Source organism: Lathyrus oleraceus, chromosome 3, assembly GCF_024323335.1.
Source record: "Lathyrus oleraceus cultivar Zhongwan6 chromosome 3, CAAS_Psat_ZW6_1.0, whole genome shotgun sequence".
Classification (NCBI taxonomy): Eukaryota; Viridiplantae; Streptophyta; class Magnoliopsida; order Fabales; family Fabaceae; genus Lathyrus; species Lathyrus oleraceus.
In genome coordinates, this window is record NC_066581.1 from 482,163,997 (window position 1) to 482,175,260 (window position 11,264).

General features: G+C 38.6%; 1 long non-coding RNA gene across 1 annotated transcript; it reads right to left on the bottom strand.

Annotated features, from left to right (window-relative positions):
- Window positions 1–371: 371 nt before the first annotated feature.
- Window positions 372–1,586, bottom strand: LOC127128270 (uncharacterized). The gene is made up of 2 exons (XR_007805813.1): window positions 1,080–1,586; window positions 372–971 (listed from the first exon to the last, which is right to left on the bottom strand). It is a non-coding gene; the product is annotated as an uncharacterized LOC127128270 (long non-coding RNA).
- Window positions 1,587–11,264: the final 9,678 nt, after the last annotated feature.

The following is an 11,264-nucleotide window of genomic DNA, read 5'->3' on the forward strand; positions in this document are numbered from 1 at the left end:
TGGAATTCAATTCTAGAGATCATTTCGTCCTTTTTTTTCAAATTAATTCTAGAAATTGCATCGTTTCAAAATTCAATTTGATTTTTAATACAAAATTAATTTTTTTCGAAGTTAAAACTGATTTTTGAGATTTCTGATTAATTTTAGAAGTCTTTGCATCACGTTCAAAATTAAACTTTCGATTTCGACTTAATTTTAGGACTATAATCATTTTAGGATATTATTTTGTGATGGGCCATGATTGTCAAATAGTTAAGCCCATTTAACCATTTTTTGTTATCCAAGATAATCCATAAACCAATATCCAATTTTATTCTTTATCCAAATCCTATCCACATATCCAATTAAATCCAATTCAAAATCAAATCCCATTTACCTCTAACAAATATCCATATCCATTTTCATTAAATCCATTATCCATTTTGTAACCAATCCAATTAAACCATTTAAATCCATGTTAACCCACATCCACTCCATAACCCACATTCAAATAAGACAAGAACAAGCATACTTCATGTAGCTAAGAGAATTGCAGCACAATTTGCATGCACCAAGCCAAAGCTTCAGCGAAAAGAAGCTTAACCAAAAAGTGAAGTACAGAAAATGGAAAGTAGCTACAGACGCAGTGTAGGCCACAACGAGCTACCGACGGCAAAGCTCCGTGTAACAAGCCAAACGCCAACGGCAGCATAAGCACACCATCAAAGCAGCAAAATGCACAACAAATGAGCGAAACACAGTGAGAGCTGTAAACGGCATACATACGGCATCAAAACGGCAAGCGGAAACACAAGCTACATAAATCCAAACAAAAACTACAAACTGCATAAGCCAAGACGATGCACATAGGCCTTCCAAATCCGGCACTGTGCTGGAATGCCGCTACGGTTCCGATTGCTACCATCTCTCAAGACCTTCCAGCTGCACTCTCGAGCCTCCTCTCTCTCTCTCTCGTGCGCATCCGTACGGGTCTGCTCAAATGTTCCATTAAGATTCCACAATTTCAGTAGAAGAAAAGAAGGTGGGAGATGGAGATACAAATAGAAGAGTAAAGGTGAAGAAAATGGATAGTGAATTACAGGTAAAGTCGACACCATTTCCATAGGTATGTCGCGTCGATTTACTTGAATCCTTCGCGCTTTTTCCGTCAATTCATATTTTCAAACTCGAATCGAAAGTGGAGCATCGAATTTGAGCAACGGTGAATCGAAATACGAGGCGATATTGGAGATTCGTTCACAGAAAGCAGTTTTGGAGTTCGATTGGAGGCGTGAAATTGTGTTTGCAAATGCGGCTGTCGAATTCAGATTCAGTTGGATTTTGACATGATTCTGGTGGAGTTCAAGATTTGCAGTTTGAGTTGAATTTCTCTTTGGGGACGATGACACCAAGTCGGTTTGTGATTCAATTTCTTTGTGAAATCTTTGTTGAAGCATTTTCGGTGTGCGTTCACATCTTAAATTTGGGAGGAATGTCGATCTGGATCGAGAAATTCATGTGTGCGTTGGGAATCATTGTGCGTGACCATCACTGAGTATTTCTTGTGGTTTGGCATCGGACCTTGGAGACTTTAGGCCCACACACGCTTCGGGCCCATAAATCTGTTTTTTGGTCTTGCACTCCCAAATTCGGGTTTACCTCCATTTCCATTGGATTGCTTAGAAAGTGTGGGCCTCAGCTTTGGGCCTTCATCTTTGCACCTCATATCCAGATTTTCGCTTCCACACCCTACAGATCAAAAGCCCAATTCCAGGTTTTAGGACGGTAGTGGGCCTTTGCCAAGGCCCGGGAAGATCGCTCTCTGCACCCTACAGATCAAAAGCCCAATTCCAGGTTTTTATGGCTTTGCTGATTGTTTTTTTTGTTAGAATCTAATTAGGATTATAAAATAGCATAATTAGAATATTTAGAATCTTTAGAATCTTAATTAGAGATTTAGGATAATTAAGTGAATTTTAGGATTGATTAGAAATATTATTAGCAATATTAAAGTTAGATTTTCAATTAGAAACATTAGAAATAATTAGGAATTTAGGTTTATTAAAATGTTTAGATTAGTGTAATAGACTTTTTTTTAAGGAAATATTAGAATTAATCGAGATTAGCTTAATTTTAGAATTCTAGATAATTAGGATTTTTAGCTTAATTAGAACTATCATTCGGATTAAATAATTTTAGGATTAGGAGTAATTAGACAATCCCTTAAAACTTTTAGTTTAGATTAGAAATTTTGGGTGTTGATTAGGATTTTAAGAAATAATTAGAATGTACTTAGAATTTTAGGATAATGCATTTAAAAAAAATAGTAAAAAACTTAGGACTAAAACCTAATTAGAATTTGGAATATTAGATTAGGGTAATCTTTTAGAATTTTAGGAATTAGGATATAATTAGGAATTAGGAAGTTTAATTAGGATCTTAATCTGTGTGATTAGACAGAATTAAATTTAGAATATTATTTTAAAATCGGGAGTTAAATAGAATTTTTAGGGATATTATTGTGATTAATCCTTAATTAGGTTTTTTGGTGCCTGTAGCGGGGTATTCGTTACCATTAGAGATATTGACTAAATCTAAGGTAAATCATACAAATCGAGTCGCCACCGCACTTCTATTTATTCAAAGGAATGATTAGAAAGCGAACAAAAACCTAAAAATTTTATCGAATCAAAAACTAGTAAAAATGTCAGAGATCTGGGTAAGGGGGTTGGTTATGCAATGGGAAGGTGTTAGGCACCCAAAGCATCCTAGGTACTCCTAGGGAGCCCTTTTCACATTTGTTGTAAGGTTGTTGTTGTTTTTTTTTTGTGAAAATTTATTTGTGCAAACATGATTGAAGGGATGAGAAAAGAATATACAAATTTATTTACGTTTTGTGTTTGAATGGATGAACCCATTGCCTACGTACCATCTTAAAAAAAAGATTATGATCAAAACCTCGTAGTTCGGGGTAAAAAAATTCAAAAAAATATTGGTGAATTGATTGGTCCAAAAACCTTAAGGTCTTTTGTTATTAAAGGGAGAAAACTCAACCTAAAACCACAAATCCACTATGTGAGGATAGCTTCAACATGCTAGTGAGGGGTTAACCCTATAATAAGCATGGAAGACTCATTGTCCATCACTAAGGATAAAGGTGAGTATTATATCTACCTCAAGGATAACTCAAACCTAATAGCTAATGGTTATAAAAAAAAGGGTTTGATTAAGAAGGTGGCCATTGAAACCACAAAAAGTATTTGAATGAGTTATATTTATCAATTAAAAGTATTTACAAAAATATGGTTAAAGTGGATTAAAAGGTTCAATTCAAAATAAGTGTTATGAAAAATAAGTTTGAAAATCAAAAGCATAAGGCTTAGGTTTCTAATGTTGAAAACAAAAGTTATTGTTTGCACAAAAAGTTTTGGCTTGGGTTAGAATGAGAAAAAAAAAGAAGGGTTAAATTCCTAAACATACAAGAGATAAGGGAAAAGAAAATAAAACCACATTAGGAGTCCCCCTCTTGAAATCATATTGATGATCCAAGTAGCTCCCATCCTTTGGAATAAGCAGTCATAAACAAATATATATTAAGCACAGGTAATCGGAATAAACCTCCAGGGGTATCCCACAAATAAAGTGGAACACCAGGCCATCTCTGCAAGAGTCATGTGAGCTCTCACAAAAAAACTCAACAAACAGGTTAGAGAAATAAGATAGGGTAATCAAGAGTTGCCCCCAAATCAAAATGTAACCACATGAATCATGCCATTAAAATTCACAAAAAAAGCTCACAAAAAGCAACCAAGGGCAGGAGGCCTAAACCTCCTGTCAAACACATACATTAAAAGGGTATCAAAAAATTTTAGGTTGAAAGTATAAAGTAGTGGAAATAGGGCATACCTTATTGGGGAAGATCGATTGAAATTGAGTTGCACCCGTGAGGTTTGCAGAGCAATCTGAGGGTTTATATGAGAGAGAATTGGTTCTTTGTCGATGAGTTCCCTTCAGCCTCTGGAGGTTGCTCTGAATTATGTTAGCTCTTCTCTCACTTTCTTTTTCCTGCCAGGGTAATAGTGTAACACCCTTCTAAATACCCCAAAATATTTAATTAAAAATAATAACATATCAATCAGAGTAATTATGCCCTGAAGGGTGTCACACAATCATTTCACAACAATTATCAAATATCCTGTCATGCTCATTTATTAAATCAAAATAAGACTCTTTTGCATAATTCGCAGCGGGTACAAAACATCGACATTCAAATCATGTACTACATTACATGTAAAGTTGAATCAACAACTAAATTAAAGCATAGTCAAACATTCCCTCCCGATGTTACATCTACCAGAGCATGACCCACTAAGGACGACATTAGACTCCATAGCACTAGCTTCTACTCAACTCACTGCCCGTTACCTGAAAAATAGATGTAAGGGTGAGTTCCTCAATCAATATAATAAGCATTATAGAACAACATGTAATGCTAAGTAAATAACACATCAATTCACCCTAATCAGACTACGCACTCAGCAACGGCAATATCCGTTCAAACATCATATTCAACAGTAACATATAGCATATGTATAATCTCAACCATACTCAACATCAACAACACAACACATAACACACATATAATACTGGAATACATCCATTCATATTATATGTCATACATTCATTATGAAATGAGACTCCACACATGCGGTACCGACTATTCTTGAACATACAGTTCAAGCTCACCGATCAAATCCAGATACGGCTACTAAGCTCACTAGTCCCACTCATTTGAGATCTAATGACTCACTCACCAATTCCTCACCATGGGAATTAGCTACAGCCCCGAAGGCTAGACTATGCACACTAATCATCTAGTATGCAAACATCAACAACAAACCCACCATGGTTCACTCACTAATTCCTCACCATGTGAATTAGCTACAGCCCCAAAGGCTAGAATAAGCATGCTAATCACCTAGCAATGCAACAACAACAACAACAATTTAAGAATAGACATAAGCTCACACTCTAAGCCATAAAACAGTCTATTCACAAATGCATACATAACTGATACATTCACAGCATCATGCTTATCATCACACATCATTAATACATTTTAGCACAAAAGCATATCACATCATGCCACATAATCAAATACAGTATTAGCACACTCTACTAATACCTATACCACTCAAAACAACGGGAAATGATCCCTGCTACATCATACATCAGCTAAGTACATCACTCAGCCTAAACAACCAAAAACTGCACAACAACAGCACAGAAAAATCACAATTCTGCCCATACGCGTATTGCCTATGCCCATACGCGTATTGCCCACGCCTGACCAAATCCATACGCGTAATGCCCACGCCCATACGCGTATGCTACGCGTATCACATTCCCATACGCGTACCAACAGAGACCAAAACACGTTCAAAACATCATCTTCCTCATCCATACGCGTATTGCCTAGTGCCATACGCGTACCAGCCATCTCATACGCGTATTGCCTAGTGCCATACGCGTATGACCAGAAACCAGAACTCTCAGATCTGCAATGGCTTTCTCTGCTACGAGATCTATCCAATCTACCCTTCCACAGTCCAAATTTCACATAATATTACACATAACATTTAACACGAATCATACATTTTCGATTTCACAAATTGTTAACCTTTCTACCTCTAATTCCTACGAATTTCTCATCAATCATCACCCAAATTCGTTCATCAATAAGTCACAAGTTCATCACATATATCATTCAATCAGAGGCAATTTCAATGGTTTCTCACTACCCATCACATACTATCCCATAATACCCGTTAATCGATGATAAACCCCCCTTACCTGAGTTAATCCGGCACTTCCGTTAGCTTCAAGCTTTTCCTCTTCTCTTGCTCTGCCTCTTTGCCTTTTTCCACTTTCAGCCGCTTCTCTTTTCCTTTTTCACGTGAAAACCCTTTTCCAAAAATTAGGACTTTTTATTATTCCAACTTATTTTATTCCAACAAAATAATAACCCAATAATTATTATTCCAAAATAATGATAATAATCCAAACTTCCAATTATTCAATTAAATTAATAAATAAAATATTAATTTAAATTAAATAATTATCTTATTTTAATTGGGGTGTTACAACTCTCCCCCACTAAAAGAGTTTTCGTCCTCGAAAACATACCTCAAGCGAACAACTCCGGATAAGACTCCTTCATCTGGCTCTCAAGTTCCCAAGTCACATTGCCACCTGTTGGTCCTCCCCAAGCCACCTTCACCAAGGCAATCTCTTTACCCCGCAACTGCTTCAATTCTCGATCCTCGATCCTCATAGGTGATGTTTCCACAGTCAGGTTATCTCTCACCTGTACATTATCTATTTGGACTACATGCGACGGATCATGAATGTACCTCCTCAACTGAGACACATGAAAAACCTCATGTAAATTCGCAAGCGACGGCGGTAAAGCGACACGATAGGCTACCTCCCCTATCCTCTCCAAAATCTGATAAGGACCAATAAATCGAGGTGTCAACTTCTTCGACTTCAAAGCTCGACCAACACCAGTTATCGGAGTAACACGAAGAAACACATGATCTCCCTCTTGGAACTCAAATGACTTCCTCCTCTTATCATGATAACTCTTCTGACGACTCTGAGCAATTCTCATCTTCTCCTGAATCATCTTAATCTTTTCTGTAGTCTGTTGAACAATCTCCGGTCCAACCACAGCACTCTCACCGGACTCATACCAACATAACGGTGTCCGACATCTCCTACCATACAAAGCTTCAAACGGTGCCATACCAATGCTCGAATGAAAACTATTGTTGTAGGTAAACTCAATCAAAGGCAAATAACAATCCCAAGCACCTCTTTTTTCCAAAACACAAGCCCTCAAAAGATCCTCTAGTGACTGAATCGTCCTCTTAGTCTGACCATCAGTCTGCGGATGATATGCAGAACTCAATCTCAGCTTAGTTCCCAAAGCCTTCTGCAAACCTTCCCAGAACTTCGATGTAAATCTAGGATCTCTGTCCGAAACAATACTCGACGGAATACCATGCAAACTTACAATCTTCTCAATATACAACTCGGCTAGTCTCTCTAACGGATAATCCATTCTGATCGGAATGAAATGAGCCGACTTCGTCAATCTATCCACAATCACCCAAATAGCTTCAAAATTCTTATTTGTCCTCGGCAAACCAGAAATAAAATCCATACTGATACTATCCCACTTCCACTCTGGAATAGCCAACGGTTGCATTAGCCCAGACGGCTTCTGATGCTCAATCTTTGACTTCTGACAAGTCAAACAGGAATAAACAAAACTCGCAATTTCTCTTTTCATTCCCGGCCACCAAAATAGCTTTTTCAAATCATGATACATCTTCGTAGCTCCAGGATGAATACTCAGGCCACTACGATGTCCTTCTTCTAAAATACTCTTCTTAAGTTCGGTAACATCCGGAATACACACCCGATTACCAAATCTCAAAACACCATTCTCATCAACTCTGAATTCACCACCTTGACCTTGATTCACTAGAGTCAACTTATCAACCAAAAGCATATCGGATTTCTGACCCTCTCTGATCTCATCCAGAATACCACTTGTTAATTTCAACATTCCCAATTTAACACTATTGTGAGTACTCTCACACACCAAACTCAAGTCTCTAAACTGCTCAATCAAATCCAATTCTTTAACCATTAACATAGACATATGCAATGATTTCCGACTCAATGCATCAGCCACTACATTTGCTTTACCCGGATGGTAATTCAAACCAAAGTCATAATCCTTCAGAAATTCTAACCATCTCCTCTGTCTCATATTCAGTTCTTTCTGATCAAACAAATACTTTAAACTTTTATGGTCACTGAAAACCTCAAATCTCGACCCGTACAAGTAATGCCTCCACAACTTCAGAACAAATACCACAGCTGCCAACTCTAAATCGTGTGTCGGATAGTTCCTCTCATGAACCCTCAGCTGTCTCGAAGCATAAGCTATAACCTGCTTATTCTGCATCAACACACCACCCAAACCCAACAATGAAGCATCACAGTAAACCTCAAATAGTTCCGATGGACTCGGTAATATCAGAATAGGAGCAGTAGTTAACCTTCTCTTTAACTCTTGGAAACCTTCTTCACATTTTGAGTCCCAAACAAATGCTTGCCCCTTTCTAGTCAACATCGTCAACGGTAACGCCAACTTAGAAAATCCCTCAATGAACTTCCTATAATAACCAGCCAAACCAAGAAAACTTCTTATCTCAGAAACTGACTTCGGAGCTTCCCACTTAGACACCGCTTCTATCTTAGAAGGATCAACAGCAACACCACCTCTTGAAATCACATGGCCAAGAAAACTAACCTCTTCTAACCAAAATTCACACTTAGAGAGTTTAGCAAATAACTTCTTTTCTCGTAGAACTTCTAAAACCACTCTCAAATGCTCAGCATGCTCTTCTTCAGATTTCGAATACACCAAAATGTCATCAATAAACACCACCACAAACTTGTCTAGGTACGGATGGAAAATCCTATTCATATACTCCATAAATACCCCAGGCGCATTAGTCACACCAAAAGGCATTACAGAATACTCGTAGTGTCCATACCTTGTTCTGAAAGCAGTCTTCTGAATATCTTCAGTTTTCACACGTATCTGATGATACCCTGATCTCAAATCTATTTTGCTGAACACACTCGCACCAACCAATTGATCCATCAAATCATCAATCCTCGGCAAAGGATACCGATTCTTGATCGTCACTTTGTTCAGTTGCCTGTAGTCCACACACAACCTCATAGTACCTTCTTTCTTCTTAACCAACAACACTGGTGCACCCCACGGTGACACACTCGGACGAATAAATTTCTTATCCAACAGATCTTCCAGCTGACTCTTCAATTCAGCTAACTCAACAGCAGACATACGATACGGAGCCATCGATATCGGTCTAGTACCAGGTACCAAATCAATCGAGAACTCAACTTCACGCTCTGGCGACAATTCATTCACTTCTTCAGGAAACACATCAGGAAAATCACACACCACAGCCAGATCACAAATCACCAGTTTATCTTTAGCTTCCAAAGTCGCTAACAGCATAAACAACTCTGCCCCATCAGCTACTTCCTCATTCACTTGCCTTGCTGATAGAAACAAACTCTTTTCTTCCTCAACCTCAGGAAAGATCACAGTCTTATCAAAACAGTTGATATAGACTCGGTTAAACACTAACCAGTTCATACCCAAAATAACATCAATCTGCACTAGTGGAAGACACACAAGGTCTATCCTAAAATCCCTACCAAAAATACTCAAAGGGCAACTTAAACAAACTGAAGTAGTAGTCACTGAACCCTTCGCAGGAGTATCAATCACCATACTACCCAACATCTCAGATATCTCTAACTTAAGTTTCACAGCACCATCCAAAGATATAAAAGAATGAGTCGCACCTGTGTCAATAATAGCTACAAGAGGAAAGCCATTAATATAACACGTACCTCGGATCAAACGATCATCTGCAGAAGTCTCAGAACCCGATAAAGCAAAGACCTTGCCTCCTGACTGATTCTCTTTCTTTGGCTTAGGACACTGTGGACTGATATGGCCCAACTCTCCACAGTTGAAACAAGTTACAGTCTTCAACCGGCACTCTGCAGCCAAATGACCACCTTTTCCACACTTGAAACACTTCATCTCAGCACTGGTACACTCATGAACACGATGTCCAGCCCGACCACATCTGTAACACTTAACAGGAGCACTAGAGTCTCCCCCACTAGGCCTCTTCATCCCACTCTGCCTCTGGAAACCTTTGCCAGCTGCATACGGTTTCCCACGATCAATCTGATTCTTACCTTTCCTATCAACCCTTTGCTGATAGCTCTCTGCTCTAGCCTTGGAATCCTGTTCGAAAATCCTGCAACAGTCAACCAAATCAGAAAACACCCTGATCCGCTGATATCCAATCGCCTGCTTGATCTCGGGACGCAACCCGTTCTCAAACTTCACACATTTGGAAAATTCCCCAGTAGCCTCACTATAGGGAGTATAATACTTTGACAGCTCTGTGAACTTAGCAGCATACTCAGTAACAGACCGGTTACCCTGCTTCAATTCCAAGAATTCTATTTCTTTCTTTCCTCTGACATCCTCCGGAAAGTACTTCCTCAGAAATCTCTCTCTGAACACAGCCCAAGTGATCTCAGCATTTCCAGCAGATTCCAACTCAGTGCGGGTAGCAACCCACCAATCATCAGCTTCCTCTGACAGCATATGCGTACCGAACCTGACCTTCTGGTTATCGGCACACTCAGTCACTCTGAAGATTCTCTCGATCTCCTTCAACCACTTCTGAGCGCCATCTGGATCGTATGCTCCCTTAAACATTGGAGGGTTGTTCTTCTGGAACTCACTCAGTTGACGAGCAGCTCCCATTCCCACAACATTCGGATTTCCTCCAAGTACTCCAGCTAGCATACCCAGAGCCTCAGCAATTGCAGCATCATCTCTACCTCTTCCAGCTATCTCTATTCTGAAAACCCAAACAAACTAAAACAATGAGTACTGATAGGTTACACAACACCTATACCGTACAGGGGAAACAGAATAATTACGACTCGACTCGACCAACTATGCTCTGATACCACTAATGTAACACCCTTCTAAATACCCCAAAATATTTAATTAAAAATAATAACATATCAATCAGAGTAATTATGCCCCGAAGGGTGTCACACAATCATTTCACAACAATTATCAAATATCCTGTCATGCTCATTTATTAAATCAAAATAAGACTCTTTTGCATAATTCGCAGCGGGTACAAAACATCAACATTCAAATCATGTACTACATTACATGTAAAGTTGAATCAACAACTAAATTAAAGCATAGTCAAACATTCCCTCCCGATGTTACATCTACCAGAGCATGACCCACTAAGGACGACACTAGACTCCATAGCACTAGCTTCTACTCAACTCACTGCTCGTTACCTGAAAAATAGATGTAAGGGTGAGTTCCTCAATCAATATAATAAGCATTATAGAACAACATGTAATGCTAAGTAAATAACACATCAATTCACCATAATCAGACTACGCACTCAGCAACGGCAATATCCGTTCAAACATCATATTCAACAGTAACATATAGCATATGTATAATCTCAACCATACTCAACATCAACAACACAACACATAACACACATATAATACTGGAATACATCCATTCATATTATATGCCATACATT